This window comes from Netta rufina (genome assembly GCF_964035555.1).
Source record: "Netta rufina genome assembly, chromosome: 13".
Taxonomy (NCBI): Eukaryota; Metazoa; Chordata; class Aves; order Anseriformes; family Anatidae; genus Netta; species Netta rufina.
In genome coordinates this window covers 16,112,469-16,126,687 of record NC_140136.1, presented here as the reverse complement: position 1 = coordinate 16,126,687, position 14,219 = coordinate 16,112,469, and the positions used below count along the sequence as shown (strand labels likewise).

At 42.5% G+C, this 14,219-nt stretch overlaps 1 protein-coding gene across 3 annotated transcripts in view; it reads left to right on the top strand.

Annotated features, from left to right (window-relative positions):
- The first annotated feature begins 2,192 nt into the window (after positions 1–2,192).
- The window catches only part of CHD9 (chromodomain helicase DNA binding protein 9), a 93,446-nt gene continuing 81,419 nt past the window's right edge, over positions 2,193–14,219 (top strand). For all 3 annotated transcript variants that reach the window (XM_084294781.1, XM_084294782.1, XM_084294780.1), the window contains exons 1-3: positions 2,193–2,277; positions 9,896–9,967; positions 10,638–10,723. The gene's annotated coding sequence lies outside the window, so the exon portion shown is untranslated. The remainder of the gene's footprint in view (positions 2,278–9,895; positions 9,968–10,637; positions 10,724–14,219) is intronic.

Below are 14,219 nucleotides of genomic sequence, written 5' to 3'. Positions count from 1 at the left end.
GATAGATCAAAGCATTGCAACTAGCTTGTGAGGGAACAGCAGTGGTGAGAAAACAAAGATCTCACAAAATGTATGAAACCAGCTAAAATTATAATTGCTTTAAATACTGGTAGCCTTTTGGATGGTGATATAAAGTGACAGAAGTTTAGAGAAATTGAAAGAAAACATTTAGCACTCTGCAGAACTTTTGTGACAGTGATCCCCAGAACTGATGATATGTTTAAGAAAATGAAACCCCAAACAAAAATCTACATTTAACTCCGCACATTTAAACAATCTGTGTTTTTTTCTTTTGTCTAAATTCTAAGAGGTTCATGAGATTCAATTTTCTTTTTCAGCAACAGAATAACCAGTCCCGTGATCCCGTTTTCAGTCATTCATGTGATTTATCATTCTAAGCCTGTGTTTTCAACTTATGACATTACCATTCAAACTATCTACATCTGAAAGCCCTTCACACTGTTATAATTGCATTGATAGCTTTATTAAGGATGCACTATGATTGGCTGGCTAATTGTACTAAGAAGATAAAGGTTGCCTTTCTTTTGAAGGAACACTTCTTCAGAGAGAAGAGAAAAGTAGAGACATATGTGCTTTCTTCTCAAAACCATGAAGACATACAAAAAAAAAAAAAACAGGCACGTTTATTTTTTGAAGTTATCTTCCATTGTTCATCAGAGAAAACATACAGAAGCAAAACCTATAGGGCTGGCTAAAAGAAGAGAACTTCTAGGACAACTTTAGCATAACTGTTAAAAGCAGTCTGAGAGAAAAAAATTAAAGCTTTAGCAATGAAGGAAGGGGAAGAAGGGAAATAGAATATTAGAAAGCTGAAACTTAAATAAATTGCTTGAGGGTTTGCGTTTTGAAGTAATGCGGAATGAAAACCTATCTTACACTTCTATCAATATAAGCTTATTTGAGCTAGAGATCCTAAAATCCATGTATTACAACATGTAGTTATCTGAAGTACGTAAGAAACCTGATATTGGCTATAACAATAAAAACTCTTTTTAGAAGACATAAGCAACAGGTTGCTGAGAACTAGAAGCGCGTCCCTAGTTCTCTTCAGCAGGCTGCAGAGGATGCCGAAGGGGCAGATCCCTGCTGCCCGTCCCCGCACAGCCCATGCAGTCCTGGGCACCACGCTGAGGGGAGGGCGACTCTGGGAATCCCCCCGCACTGCTTTGCATCTTCAGTCCTCGGGGGAACCAAATCTTCGTGCTGAGGCCTCCTCTGAAGAGCTGCATAACCGCTCACCTGTGGGGCTTTTTCTCCCCCTGCTGCTCCCGGTGAGGCAGCAGGAGCCCCCCAGCCGGGTGCCCCTTCCCGGAGGCGATCCCCTAACGACTCCTGCCCACGACCTGTTAAGAGCCACCTCAGTGATACGAGCTCTAAGCGTTTTGTGAGCTGCTACGTCTCGATTTGGATCCCCAAATCAATATTCGACGTGTGAAGTACTTGGTTTCGCGTGCCTGCCACAGCTGTCAGTCAGTGTGGCAGGGGAGCCCCACGCGCCGCGCTGGCACACCCGAGGAATCCCCTGTGGAAAAAAAAGGGCCTTTAGCGGCGTGTCCGAGGCCGTGGCGGCGCTGCCTTCACCCACCCACCCCCGCAGGGCCGGGGCTGCCACGCCAGGACCATGACCGGGGCCACGACCCGCACCCACCCCCAACACCCTCACAGTGCGGGCAGCAACCGCCCCTCACAGCCCCAACCCCCCCCCTCTGAGGGGCTCATCCGGGAGCGCCCCGGGATTCCCCATCCCCGCTCCCCCCCCGCCGGGGCCTGCCGAGTAAAGGCGGCAGGGATTGGCCGCAGCGCGCCGAGGGGGCCATGTTGGCTGGCCCGGCCCCGCCGCCCGCGCTCCATTTTATCCCCTCCTTCCCCCCCCCTCCCCTCCCCTCCATTGCCACCGCCTCCCCTCAGCCAGGGCCGGGGGCAGGAAGCCCGCCCCCCCCCGCGCCCCGCCCCGCGCGCTGGCCCCGCCCCCTTTTCCTCCCACCCGCGGGTCCCCTCAGCCCCGCGCCGCCGCCGCCGCCGCCGCTCCCGCTCCCCCCCCCCCCCCCTCCTCCTCTCCCTCCCCTCCCCTCCCGCCGTGTCAGCGCGCGGCGGCCCCCGCGCGCCGCGGCCAATCAGCGCGGGGCTGAGAAATATGCAAATGAGCCCCCCGGCCCGGCCCCGCGGGCTCGCTGGGGCCGGTGGGGTCGCGGCGGCGGCGAGCGGCTGAAACTTCGGCACGGCCCCGGCACGGCCCCGGCAGCCGGCGCGGCCCCGGTAAGCGCCCGCGGGGAGCCCGGGGAGGGGGGCGTGGGGCCGCCGGGAAGCCGCCGCCGCCGCCGGGCTGCGCGTGCCCGCGGCCGGCCCGGTGGGGAGCTGTCAGGCGCGGGGCATCCCCCGCCGCCCCGCTCCGCTCCCTCCCCCCGCAGCCGCCCGTGCGTGCCGGGCAGCGGGGGGAGGCTCCGGGCGCCGCCGCCGCCGCCTTGGCGTAATGGCGAACCCGGCGGTGAGTACGTGCGAGAGGGGCCGGGCTGCGCCCCGCCGAGCAGGCCGCGCTCCGGGCGCACCGGCCCCGGCCCCGGCGGCGGCCCCGGCCCCTCCTTCCTCCTCCCGCTGCTGCCGCCGGGAGGCTCGGCGCGGCCTGCTCCCCGCACGGCTCTGCCCCTGCTTCCGCCCCTCGGCCGGCACGGCCCGGCCCGGCCCGGGGCCGCCGCCGGGAGGGAGGGAGGGAGGGGGAGGCCGGGCCCGGCCGCTGCCGGGGGTGCGGGGCAGGAGGGGCAGGGATGCGGCGGCCGCAAAGTTTGGAGGGGGAGAACGGGGCCTGGCCCCGGGGCCTGGGCGCTGCCAGGTGAGGGGAAGGGCAGGGGGCGCTGCCCGCCGCGGGGAGGGCGAGGACGGGGCTGGATGCGCCTCGGCCCCCCCGGCGAGGAGGGGGAAGGGAAGGGAAAGGGAGGGAGGGGAGGGAGGGGAGGGCTCCACACAGCTCCTTGGTTGAGGGGAGCTGGGGTGCGGCACCCCCAGGGTGGGCAGCGGGGCGGCCCCCCCTCGCTCCCCGCCCAGGTGGGCAGAAAAAAAGGGTTTGCCAGGCGGGGGAAGCAGAAAGGGGAAAAAAAGGGGGCGGCTGTGGCAGCCCCTGGGCTGCATCCACGGCAGCAGGAGGTGGGGAGTGGGGCAGGGGAAGGCCGGGTGCTGGGGAGGGCGGCCCTGGGCTCTGCTGGGCTGGGGGTCGCTGCTGCCAGGGCAGCCCGGGGCTCCTGGCCGCAGGTCCCTGCTGCATGGGTGGGAGCTGAGAGCAGCCGGTGGGAGCACGGGGCTGGGATCTGTTGGCTGGCGTTTCCCAGGTAGCAGGCTGACTTCCTTGTGGGATGACAAGGGGAGGATTTCGAGGCCAGCTCAGCACTGCAAATCACGCTGGGTGAATTGGTGGCGTGCATCATTCCCCACTAAAGGGGAGACATCGTGCTGGTTCTTCCTGAAGCATAAAGCGGTGAGATGTGAAAACCTCGTTGTTCCCTCTTCGCACACGTTTTTGTGGGCAGGGACACGAGGCAGGTGAGGAGAGCAGGCTTCTCTCGCTTGGTTGCATGGCTCTGACACGAAGGTTGATGTGTGCACTTTCAGTTCTCAAGAAGTATTTTGCACTCCTCACTGTCTTCGTATAAGTGCCATAAATCTTCAGCAACTACAAACTTCCTTCAGTTCGTGAAAGTTGTTCAACTTCAGCACTGTGAGGAAATAGAGCTCGGTCTTCCTGCCTTACGCAGAAGAAATCTGAACCCTTTAGCAGCACTGTGCGTATTCATGGGGCACAAAACAGCAATCTACATCCATAGAGAAGGTTTTTAGTTCTCCTTGCGTGTCTTTTTTGAGAGTGCGAGAAGTAGCCATGAAAAGTAATTCGCCTCTCAGGAAGATTAGGCCCATCAAGTGTGAGACCTTTCTGCATCTCTTTCAAGCTGTGTCATTTGACACCATCGAGCTCCTATTTGGTAGGTGTGAGGTAAAATCATTCTTTCACTTATATTTGCATACAAATGATTGCACGGTTAGCATTCAAGGCAGAATATTAACATTCAGTCATCCTTGAGAAATACCTGGGTTTTTACCTGGCTCCGAGTTTTGATGGCTTGGTACGTAGATCAACTTTTTGCTAGATTCTTCCATAGGATAAATATTTTTAAATTAGTAATTATTCCTTTTGTATACTTTGTTAACTATTAAAGAATGAGTAGCAGCAGTTAATATCTTTTGGTTTTATCGACTGACAGAGTTTCTACCACCTCCCATTTATACTTTTTTCTTTCAGGCTTAATAATGACTTTTTCATTGTTCCTGCATCTGGCAGATGGGATTTCCAAAGCACCACGGACTTAAATATGCAGTTTTTGTCATCCAAAGAGCAAAAATTAATATACATGGCCTTGAAAGTTAACCAATGCAGGGAACTGTGTGCCAGGTGAGGGCACACAGAGAAATTGGTGGGAAATAGAGTGGACTTCAAGCCTGAGGTATCGGTAGCTGCCCAATTACAGCCCACTGTGAACCCTCTAACCTTACACTAAATGTGAGGGAGCTTTCTCTTTTTTAATGAGAAAGAGGGGGGCAAACTGCCTCAGTTTACTGTGCATTTATAGTATGATAAGGACAGGCACATAGGTGGTTACAATGCCTCTGCTGGTTTACTTTGTGCTTACTGGTTTGTGTTTAACCAGGTAGTCCCATTTGTAAGAATTTATGCTGCTCTTCATGGTGAAGGTGTGCTAACTTCTCTCCCTCAGATGAAAGCTGTTATTTTGGCTGGAGGAAGAACTGGGATTTTAAGCCCCATAATTTTTCAAGGATTTTGAGGGATCTCAGCACCTACTCAGAGCTGCTGGTGCTAAATGCTCCTGAAGATTCCTCCAAGGGTTCAGTCATGGAGAAATGTTGATGAAGGCAGAGTGTTGTTTTCAAAAACTATTTTTAGTGATGTTATCTAAGTGATGTATGACATGAGCCAGTACTAGGAGACTACAGAAGCCCTAAAACAGACATTGTTCATTTGTTTCCCTGTATAAAGAGAAGGAAAAGTTAGCGATGCAGGTGGATTAAAACAAAAATATCCACATGATGCTTTAAAATTACCTTGTTTGTGCAACCCATAAAGTAAATGGATGCACTTTTGTTCTTGTCTTAGAGGTCTAGTTGTAAGATTATTTTTTTTTGTGTATCTCACAAGTGTAATTTAAGTATATTAATCCTTCAGACACTTCAGAAGTAAAGGTAAGCTGGACAATTATGCATGCATTTTATGGGTCTAAATTTCTTACAATGCAGTTCCCTTTTCTTCTTTTTCCTTGGTATCAGTCTTGTAGATAATGGCCTGGTGTTCAGACACATTTCTTTCTTGGATACTGTTCATGCAGTTTAGGATGAGAAGTTGGATCTGATGGAGTCAAGCGGCATGAGCCGACACAGTTTGGGATTGCAGTATTAGACTTCTTTCTACCGCTGTTGTTAACTAAGGTGTCAGTCAACTTTGGGCCCTAGGTTCTTAAATTGTTCAGTTGAAGTATGTTTTTGGGTTTACCTGAGATCTGGTAACTTTCACACTCAGTTTCTTTTCTAACTAAACTAGTTCGGCAGATAGGTTGTGTTCTTCTGCTCAGCTGCCTTCATTTGTCCTTTTCTATAGCCTATTCTATCAAACAGTGTGCTTAATGAGCACCTAGAAATCTCCCGCTCCCAGGCTTATCTTCTGTGCTCTAATTCCGTTTTCTAGTGCTCTTCCTGCAGTTGGTGTCAGGAATGCAATGGTAATGTGTATGTGTAAATGGGGGATGGAGAAACCAGTTGTCTCTTAAGCCAAACATTCAAGAACTGATAGTTAGCATTACTGGAAATATTTTAGGATGTTATTGGAAGTAATAACTCTTTCCCATTCAGCAATATAAGCTATTGTGCTAAGGTTTAATTCTTTTGGCCATACAGCTACCACCAGAAATGGTTTGCAGCTCTTTCTTTGAATGAAGGAATGGCAGGATTCTCTGTTTTTTTTTGCCCCATGTAATCAATCCATAAACGTGAGCTGGCCGGATGTCAGAAAGGCTGAACAGAGGACTTTCCTAGTTTACAAGGGCGTGAAGAGAGGTCTTTTTTAAGCAGTTTTTTTTCTTTTAAGTATTGCATGACGAAGTATGATGTGGTTTGCAATGACCATGTTTTCGAGGAACTGCAGAGTTCAAAACTTGCGGAAGATGAGCTTTAAATCAAACACTTTTAAAATGGTGTGGTTAGCAAAGCTGTAGCTCAACTTCAGAACCTTTTAGCATCTCAGTAACACTTTCAAAATGCATGTGTAGTAGTATTCATATGGATACACAGCTTTAGAGAACCAGCTTTAGTGCTGAAGTGAAAGGCTACTCTTGGGTTGAGTTCTCCTTTAGTGCTGCCTTTGCTTTGTTACGAGGCTACAAGAAAAGGCAGTTCTTTTAACTCAGAATTCAGCAGAAATATTGATAGGATGTGACATCTGTCAATGAGCCAATGCATTGATCTTCAACTTCTCTCAGGATTTACCAAGGAGAAGTCAAGTTTTCATGTCTTTAGACATGAAATAGTAGTAAATGCATGTTACTTTAATTTTTTTAAAAAGAAAATAGGGTAAATATTTTTGTTTTCATCTTAAATCAACAGTTAAGGTTTGCAGCCAGATAGAAAAATTTCCTATCTTTTTTTTTTTTTTTCTGAAGACAAATAATTTTTTTTTACTTTGTTCTTTATCTGAGTCATATTCAGAAAATTTAATAACTCTGGTTATCAAATGGTTTCCTTCTGCAGTGTCCTGTTGGTCATTTTTCCTTGTGTTGCACGAGCAGTATTAGAAAGCTCAGTTGTGTTCTGGTCACTAAAATTGAGGGAGTTTTCCACAATTTATTCTGCAGATGGCTTTTATAGAGCAAATTCTTTTATTACATTTGGTCCTTAACATCTGAACAAAGAAAACTTTAAGTTTCATAGAGTTTAGGTCTGTGTAGTGGCATGAAATTTTCCTCTGATACTCCATGTTTTAGGGGGAATCTGAGAGGTAAATTGGCCATTTTTGTTTTCCCTTACCTTGTAGCGAAGCCACGGCAGTGGGTGGCTTCCACCAGCATTGGCACGTCTTGGGGAAGAGATCGGGCCTGATGCCATGGGGCGCCGTGCTGCTGGTTTCAGTATCCAGGGTTTGGAAGTTTTGTTTGTTTGTTTTTTTTGCTGTTTTGCAAAAGGTAGGCTAAAATCTAGGTTCAGAGCCAGAATTTCAGGAAAGTTTTTTAAGAATTAACGCTTGGTTGCCCTTGAGAGACAGATGAGTATTGTCCCATTTCAGCAGGGGAAGTGTTTTAGAAGCCCGCGTTGTCACATGCTTGTGGCAAAGGATTGGTGTTACAGCAGGAGCCCAGATTCTCTGGCAGTCTATTGTAAGTGAATTCAAGAACATGTTCGTGAAACAATGAAACAAGATGATAAATGTTATTTTGCTTGAGATAATATCATTTTTCATCATTTTCTTAAGAATAGTATGTTAAACTAGTTACAAACTCAGAAGGTTTTGCTTAGCATGTTCTTGGGAGGGACTTTTTTGAGAAACTTGGATACCAAATTTGCTTGAAAATAGTTTTAAAGGAGAAAAATTACATGCAGCTTTGTTTCTGAAAGATACAGATGAGTGTAATAGGTGAAACACTTGATGCCAGCTTGTGTAGCATGAACCTGATCGTCCCAACCTGTTCTGTTGAGCAGAGTGCTGTCATGGCACTGATGTCCATGGTCCTCTTATGTCCTCAGCTGGTGGTGTCCAGACTTCAATTTGTGTTGTTTGGTGTGTTTTTTTTTGCAAATTTTTAGGAGTTTCTCTCTGTCAGTGTCAAGTCTTTGCTACTGTTGGTCTGTACTCACAGCTCATTTGTAGAACAGACGCGAGCCTTTGAATTGTTCTAGTTGGTACATCCAGGTCATAAAATTGCAGTAGTTCATAAAGATGCTTATCAGATGAGAACATGGGAATTGTTGGGAGTTAATATACTAACAGATTGTGAGCTGAAAGAGGGCTGTGCTGTGAAGTCTTTCTGTCTCTGAAGGTTCCTTACGAAATCTGGTTTTAGGCCCTGTGAAAAGAAGAACGCTTTTTTCTGGTTTTCAGCGCATTCATTTCTCTACCTCTTAAAAACTGCAGTAAAGTTCCTCAGGAAGATAGTGGAATTCAGAAACGAGTCTCGGGTATAATGCTGGAGTTCATGATAAAAGCAGCTGGCAAATAATTAGAAACCCTCTAATTGCACACACGAGAAATTTAGAGAGCACCAAGAGGTTTTTCTTTTTAAACTTAGAGGGAAGCCTGTGCAACTGCCTTTCCAGTGATCAGATGTGTAAGTTACAGGGACGTTACACTGAATATGTTGTTCTAACTCTTCTGAGAACTAAAGAGCCCGTTCCTATTCAGTGCGGCTATGCTGAGATTTGTGGGCAGATCTCTTAAAGAGAAGTTACTCTGCAGAGTGGTATTTGCACCTGAAGAAGAGAAGACTGGGAAATTCTGTGAGCTGTATTAGCAAAATAAGCAGCACCTCTGAAGTTCTGAAATTTGACTCTTCCCTTTGGAGAAGCAGAATGATGGTAATGCTTAAAGAGCACAGCAAGTTATTAGAATAGCTTCCTTCAGTAGTCTTGTGGCAGAACCCTTGAACTTTCTAACATTTATGTTCAGTAAAATAAACTGGCTCAAGGATAAGCCTTACACTCTTTACAAGATGCTTCTTGAAACTCTAGCCATCTTCCAAGCTCCTGAACAATTGTACCATGTTGCCCTTCTCCGTACCGCCTTTGTTATTGTTCCTCTGTTGAAATTAATGCCTGCAAAATATAAATGAGAAAATGGAAAGTGTGTGTACACCTCAGCCATTTTAATGCAATGTCTAACGCCAAAAGGCTAGGTTAAACCTGAGCTGAGACACTATGCACCGAAGCAGCAGAGGCACATGTACGTGTTTTGTTCTGAGCAATGTGATTTGAGGGCAGTAACCTTTGGCAGATAGGGTGAAAGAAGGAGTTGAAAAGAATAATTTCTCAATCTGCTGCTGCTAAGTTCTCTAAAGGGTATTTGCCAAAGACCTAAGACAAAAACACACAAGGATTTTGTATAAAACTTAATACACTCTTTAATTAAATCTAGGATGGTGCACTAAGAAGTGGAACTTAGGGTTAAAATGATTTTTTTACACTATTTGAAATGCACAGCTTATATCCTGTTGCAGTAATGCGTATAAAAGTCTGCATTTTGGGTCTAAAATGAGAAAGGTAGTTATTGTTCAAAATCTTGTGCGGAATCCTAGTTCTCTAGGATTCCGTCAAGAACATAAGAAAATCCTTGTGCCCATAGGGAAGTGCATGGTTTTTGAGTATTTTATGATGAGGTTATGTTAGTTGGTCAGTGGAAGATAAAAACAAAAAAAGTTTCTAAGATAGCCTAATATCTCTGCATCTAGTCCTACATAACTTTAGTTCTGGTTCTATTTAATATAAGCTTCCTCACATATCAGCAAATTTTCACAATTTGAGATTTAGAAGAAGAATTAAGACCATGCTTCAAAGAAGGAAACTTTGCAGAACTTTTTTTAACCATACAGACATGTATATAGTTGTGTAATTTAAAGCTCGCGTACAACATAGCTTAGTTGAGAATCTGGGGAGACAGACCTTGTTTTGCATCTTAAGAAAGCTTTAAGTTCCTTTTGCATGTGTTTTTCTTCGGCACTCAGTGCAATCATCAATGATTCCTTCTCTGTACGAAATACTACTTATATTTTACTGTTAGAATAATGTATCGTAGTTCTGTTCTTCTATTTACATACGTTTTTTCTTCTTTTCAACATAGGATATTTCAAACTGCTAAGTACTCCACAGTTGTCTCCATATTGGAAGCTGTTCAAGGAAGCTGGCCTGAAGAGTAAGTAGTATCTTTTTGTTTTGAAGATTTCTGAACACACTGCTTCAGGGAGGACAGCTATGTTTTCTGATAGCAAGGAATTTAAGATAGTGCTTGTCTTGTATAGTAGTTACAGGTTAATTAGACTTCTGGTTTTTACTGCTTCGCTTTCACATGTAGGAGCAATTACTTGATTGCAATATAATAAATAATATTTTTCAAGCTTTTATTCAATTAATTTATATATTGTACAACAACTTTTAAATAAACAAGTTTAGGAATTAAAGTATATTTTGAAATGCTGCATAGTACTTGACAGTTGAATAATTTTGAACTTGATTCTAACATCTGGGTGTGAAGAGGACTTTTTGCATAATGGGAGATCTATTTGGCATTACATAAAAGGATAAATGTAGTAATAGTATTCAGGAAAAAAAAAAAAATTACTGGGATGTTGCAGTTTTTTTTTCTCCCAGAGTTAGTAAAAATAGGCACTTCACTTCCTTATTTATGAGATGTCTATAACAGCATGGCTGTTGCCGATTGTACATTAATTCTGGTGTTCTTGTTTTTATGGTATCTATTAAATAATAAAGTTCCAACTGTTGTATTTGCATAATAATATACTGTTATTTCAAGTATAATCTTAAAATTGGTTTTGTGTGACTTGTTTAATATGTTTCATTTTCAGGTCTCTAATGATGAGGTGCTCATCTGGCCATAAAGAGCATCTCTGAACTCAATTCTTCGTTAAAGAGATGTGTTCTGTATTCATGGGTAAGGAGTTTCATCTTAACTTGCATGCTTTTATGTAGTATCTTGTGGTATATTGTTAATTTCTAAGATTTTAGCAACTGGTGTTTTACGGGTTCATCAGTTACTCAGTATAGAGCTCCTTAGGTGCATGTATGGGCTCTTAATTTTGACCCAAGCTATTCATGCAACTTAGTAGTTCTAATACCTAAATATCAGTGGTCTGACTTTTATATTACATTAACTTTTGGTTAGATAGTGGGACAGAGTTTTTGTATATAGGTGAACAATAATTCTAAATAATTACAAATTGGTCAGTGAGTTTTGATTCCTTTTTGGATATATACAACAGTTCTACTGGCTTTCATTAGACATTTACCATGCATCTTTTGAATTTGGAGCTCTAGAAAGAAAAGAAAACAACAAACAAAAATAGATGTGAATTGTATGTAATTAAAAAAACAAAAACAGTTTTTCAGTAGTAAAAGCTGTATCTCATCTGAAGAAATTTTGGGGTGTTACTCCTACTTCAAAAAAGTAGAAACAAAAAGCTTGCAAAAATCCAACTAGAGAATGGGAGTTTTTCTAAATGTTACTAATATTTTAATTTTTGTATGTCTCTAAATAAAACAGCTAAGATAACTTCATATGTTGCAGAATTTGGTATAATGTGTTCCCTTCATATATTAGGCACTGCTTGTTGAAATATCATTTTGAGACTATAAAATAAACTTGAGTTATAAATTAATGTTATAAATTAAACTTGAGTTATAAATTAATGGATCCTTGAAGAAGTACATGAAGTACCACAAACATTGCTGATATCATTGCATGATGTCATGGAATTTTATATATAAAAATTTTGTGATACACTTTCTCTTTGGTGTGGTTTTGCTCTGAGCTTAAGCAAAGCTGTTCTCAATGAAGGATCTGTCCCATACGTAGTGCCTGCCAATCTCTTTGCTAATGGTAGAAATTTGGCATTAATTGCATTGAAAGATGTTTCATTTCCATGTGAGATGTCCTTTGTCACGTTGGTTCGCTTGAACTTTTTATATAAAAACTTTAAAAGTGTGTAATTGTCATTTGTCATTTATTTTTTCCTGTAAACCTTCAATATTTATTTCCCAGAGGCTACCTGCTTAGGGGAAAGGAGGAGAGGTGTTAGATGGCAGTTATTGCATTTGTGAAGGGTACAAGGGGGAGCAGTGAGTGATATGAAGTATTTGGTGTAAGCAAAATAAGTGCAGATATGCAACCAGACCACCCTGTATCCATATGGCAAGTACACCCCAGTCAGTGTGCTCTAGTTGTATGCTCTTACTCAGAGTTGGAGCCGTAGCCGTGGACAGGAATCCCCTGAGAATTTAAAGCAGTTTCAAATCTTTTTCTGACCTTCAAATCAAAATATGAAGGACTTATCTTTTGAGTATTTAATATAATGTCTCTGAACTCTTTAGTAGAATAGAGTTCTAAACAAAAGTATCATGTTGAGGGTGTGACTTTATTTAAGGTACAGCTTATTATTCCAAAATAGTTAGAAATGCATATATATGAAAGGCAATTTTAAAATTAAAAATGCATATTTATATATATATACATACACGTGCATGTATAGATATAATACACAACATACTAATAAATATGCATTGTATAAATTAAAATGTGGATGTTTATTCTCTGTTCAATGAAACAGGCTACCCAAGCAAACTTTTTACTGATTTTAGTGATACAAGAAAGAGAAAACTCACCTCTTTGATCCATATTTGCTATAGGTACCGAAGCATTCTTATTCAAAGACTTGCTTCTCTCTTTCTGTTAGAGACTAAAACAGTTCATTTCTACTAAATGTCTAAATATTCTTTTTCTATGCTCTGTATTTCTTGAATTTGAGCGAATTGTTCTGTTCCTTTGTGCATTTTAAATTTAACATGCACATTGATCTTAAAATCTATAATAGACTATCATTTATATTGAGCATCACTGGGGGATTACTTCTGTATTTAATTTACTGCAGCTTTTTGAACTCAGCCAAAGCTTTGGTTATAATTAAATCAGATAAATAATGATAGTGTAAATGTAATTTATTTTTAATATTGGGGGAGGGAAGAGCTCTATCACTTCTGAATATCATGCAGAAGTGATCAGATTTTTCAGTATTTTTTCTACCACAGTATACCTCTTTTGACATAGTGTTTCATCTATTAGATGGGCAAATGATACAAATCCACCTGCCTGTCATGCTGTTGTATACTACATAAAATTTAGCAAACAAAACTATTTTTCAGTCTTTCACAGATCTTGTTTGGAAGCAAGTCTGTTATGCTTTGTTGTCTTGCTTTAAAACAAATAAAACAAAACAACAACAAAAAGCCAACCTGTCCATGCATATAATGTAAAACTCCTCCCTAGTTATGGCCATCTGTGTTTACCTCTTCTATTTCCTTTATATGTAATCTGGATTTCTGTTCTGTTATGCTTCGATGACTTCAGTTCTAATCTCTTCTACTAACTTGTCCCCAACTTATTTCTGAGGCAGCTTTTATTCTGTGTCTGGATAGCCATTATTTCAGCTTCTCACATAAAAAATGTCCATCAAAGTCACCTGCTTCCTATTATCTGTGATGCTGTCATACATCTGTCATGTTAAGCTGCGATACTCAGTCCCTCAAAGGATGAAAGAGCAGACGTCATTAGTAATGTCTGAATCTTTACCTGTTTGGCGTGCTCATAACTAAAGCAGCTAGTTTGCAGTTGTCACTTCATCGTTAGTAATCAACAGTGCAATTAATGAAATAATCAGGTTTTATTTTCCATTTTACTGCTACTCTTCATTGACTACTACTTCTCTTCTTGCAAGGAAAAATTGTCTTTTTCTTACAAGTTCATTCTTTTTTTGATATATGTGATAAAATACATTTTGCTGTACTTTTTGTCTGCTTATTGTATCTTCTACCATTGCCTTCATTTCTGCTCTCACTTGTTCCTATAGCTATAGCTTGTCTTTTTGCAACTGTTACCTTCCACACACTAATCTACTCTAAAAGAAATTCATCTCTTTGAGACTTTCAGGCTGTCTTTATTTCTTCTTGGCCTTTCTCTCTGACTAGAGCAAAAAAAGGTTGTTACTAAACTCTGATGGACAGCCAGAATGGAGAAAGTTTGCTTTTTTTTTTTTTCCCTTTGCAAGAAGTTACATTAACCTTTTTCACTTGAAACCTCCGTTTCCTAACCTCTGCTCGGGTATCGATTCTGTCTTGTTGCACACGGACTTTTTAATGAAAAGGATCAAATAGGGCTGAGTGTACCCAGCTTCATTTCTAAGTGGTTTTGGATATAAATAAAACTTGAGAAAGATGTAAAGTTTAAAGAAGTTAGAATTACAGAAAAAGTAAATGAGCTGATTTTGCAAATTAAAAGGAACAGGAGTAGTTAATTGATTTATATTGTTTGTAATAGAAAAGATGTTTTTACAAACATCTAGGTTACCAAGTTGTGTACTTTTAAATGAAAAACATGA